The sequence below is a fragment of the Nannospalax galili genome, unplaced genomic scaffold, assembly GCF_000622305.1.
Source record: "Nannospalax galili isolate Female #2095 unplaced genomic scaffold, S.galili_v1.0 scaffold443, whole genome shotgun sequence".
NCBI classification, from domain to species: Eukaryota; Metazoa; Chordata; class Mammalia; order Rodentia; family Spalacidae; genus Nannospalax; species Nannospalax galili.
This window is the reverse complement of record NW_008352479.1, coordinates 3005882-3008305: the sequence shown is the minus strand read 5'-3', so window position 1 is coordinate 3008305 and position 2424 is coordinate 3005882. Positions and strand designations below refer to the sequence as shown.

Below are 2424 nucleotides of genomic sequence, written 5' to 3'. Positions count from 1 at the left end.
TCCCCAACCCCCCAAAAACCCAGTCTCAGATTTCTTTTTAATATTTTGTTATTTTATTTTATGTGTATGTGTGTACTACCTGAATGTATGTAAGTGCACTGTGTCATGCAAAGACCAGAAGGCCAGAAGAGGGCATCAAATCTCTTGGAACTAGAGTTATGGACAGTTGCTAGCCACCATGTGTATGCTGGGAATCAAACCAGAGTCCTCTTCAGGAGTAGCCAGTGGTCTTAACCACTGAGCCATCTCTCCAGCCCCTCATCTGTGTGTTTCAAAAGACTGTGTGTGGTTGGGGATGTGATGTGGTTGTAAAGTACTTGGCTAGCACATGTGAGGCACTGGGTTCGATGCCTAGCACCACAAAAATAAGTAAAAGCATTAAACAAAAAGAAAAAAAGACCATGACATGAACCAAAATTGGACTGAGAAATTTGGGAGAAAAATCAGCATGTATTCCCAATCCATTGTGCTAAAGGCCTGGTGAAGAACCGAAATAGATCTCACCCATCAGGGAAGTCACTTGGAACTTGAGGGTCACTGGATCTTGGCAGAACATGGAGTTTTCTGATAAAGTCAGCTATGCCTGAGGTCTCTATATATACAACTACATCTCAAGACAAGTGGACTCTATGGGTAAAATCAGACGTAACTGGAGCCAAAGTGAGACCTAAAATGAAATGTGCCACAGAGTCTGAAGGAGGCTGGTTGGCCAGCAAAACCCAAGTCCATCATGAGTTTAAGAGGCAGAACTTCCATCAGGGTGTGGCTTCAGCTTGGAGAAAATGGACTGTTTTGTTCTCTGTGGAGCTCTTTGAGTAGGAAGTAGAATAGTCAGTGTCTTAGTTAGCTTTTCTATTGCTATGATAAAACACTGACCATACCAGCATGGGAAGGAAAAGGTTTATTTCAGCTTATAACTCCTAGGTCACAGTCCTAGGAGGGAAGTCAAGGCAGGAACTGAAGCACAGATCATGGAAGAATGCTGCTTGCTGGTTTCTTCCCCTGGCCTGTGCTTAGTCTGTTTTCCTATACAACCCAGGACCACCTGCTCAGGGCCGACACCACACACAGTGGGCTGGGCCTTCTCATATCACTCAGTGATGAAGAAAATGCTTCACAGACATGCCCACAGGCCAATCAGAGACAATCCCCAGTTGATGTTCCCTCTTCCCAGGTAGGCCTAAAGCTATCCAGCACAGTAAGGCTTAAAACCCTCAACCAAAAATTCCTCAAGACAGTTTGCCTCAGTTTGCTCTGAATCCATGCTCACAATATCTTTCTGGTGACTCTGGGCCTCATGAGTCCTGGTCCTGGGAAGAGAGAAGCTCTGGATATCAGTCCCAATACCCAAATATAAACCATCAGATTAGTATTTCTGTTTACATGCCAGTCAATACTGTGACTCATGGATGTCTAGTCACAGTCGGTCACTCGGATCCTTAGTACCTAAGTATGGATATAAAGTCATCAGGTAGATTTCACTAGTAAAATTTATCACCTCTACTATTTAATATGAAGTAAATTTCTATGCTTCCTCCTCAAATATGTCTTTTTTTTAATTTGTTGATTTTTTGTGTTTATATAAATAGCATATTTTAAAATGAAATGGAGATCTTCTTTAAAGCGTAATTCAATTTTCAATTTTATGTTACAGGGTTTATACTGCATTCAAAAATGTACAACTGTATTAATTGAACTGTGAACCTAAAAATTTACAGTCACTGCTGAAGAGATATATCCTTACTCTGGAATGTGTTACTGAATATGTTAAAGCTGTAATGAAATGCTTCTTCTAATCATATGGTTATTAAATTTAAAAAAATTTTAAATAGTAGTAATAATAATTAATAATAACAACTCAAGAAATGCACCCCGGAAAATTAAAGTTTGAAGGGCGTGCTGTGTTTTCCCGTACATCTCGCGGGGCGGTTTCTCCTCCGGCCAGCAGAGCCAGTCAGGCTAAGAGCTCACGGCCCCGCTCAGGTAGGCGGGAGCAACGTTGCTGGTTTCTCTGGTGACGGTTGCCAGGGCAGCGCCTGCAGGCGTCGGGGGTGGGGAAAAGGTGGAAGCGGTGGCGGTCCCTGAAGCCTGGCGCAGAGGTCTCTGTGAGTGCCCAGAGGGCCGAGGATCCCCGGGGAGCTCCAGCTGGGGTCCGAGCTGGGTGTGGGAAGCAGGGACCCCAACCAGGATCCAAGCCAGGAGCGGAACGGGGATCCTAGTGCTAGGCCAGCGCTGCCCCAGCGTACGTCCCCAGTGCTTTGCTCCAGGTGCGACACTCCATGTGTGTTCCCTGGCCTGGCCCCGGCGTGTGACCACAGGGTGTGGCTACAGCCTAAGCCCTTAAGCCGATTTCCCTGTCTGCCAGTGACAGCGGCTGGAGCTGGTCCCTGCCGGTGCGAATGGGTTAGTGAAACAGGACAGGCG

At 45.7% G+C, this 2424-nt stretch overlaps 1 protein-coding gene across 7 annotated transcripts in view; it reads left to right on the top strand.

Moving 5' to 3' along the window:
• Window positions 1-2044: 2044 nt before the first annotated feature.
• The window catches only part of Ccdc13 (coiled-coil domain containing 13), a 53887-nt gene continuing 53507 nt past the window's right edge, over window positions 2045-2424 (top strand). For 4 of the 7 annotated variants that reach the window (XM_008849469.1, XM_008849468.1, XM_008849464.1 and 1 more), the window contains exon 1: window positions 2048-2105. The gene's annotated coding sequence lies outside the window, so the exon portion shown is untranslated. Of the gene's footprint in view, window positions 2268-2298; window positions 2404-2424 lie in introns of those variants that run through there. The other 3 variants (XM_008849467.1, XM_008849465.1, XM_008849466.1) reach the window with 3 other exon arrangements.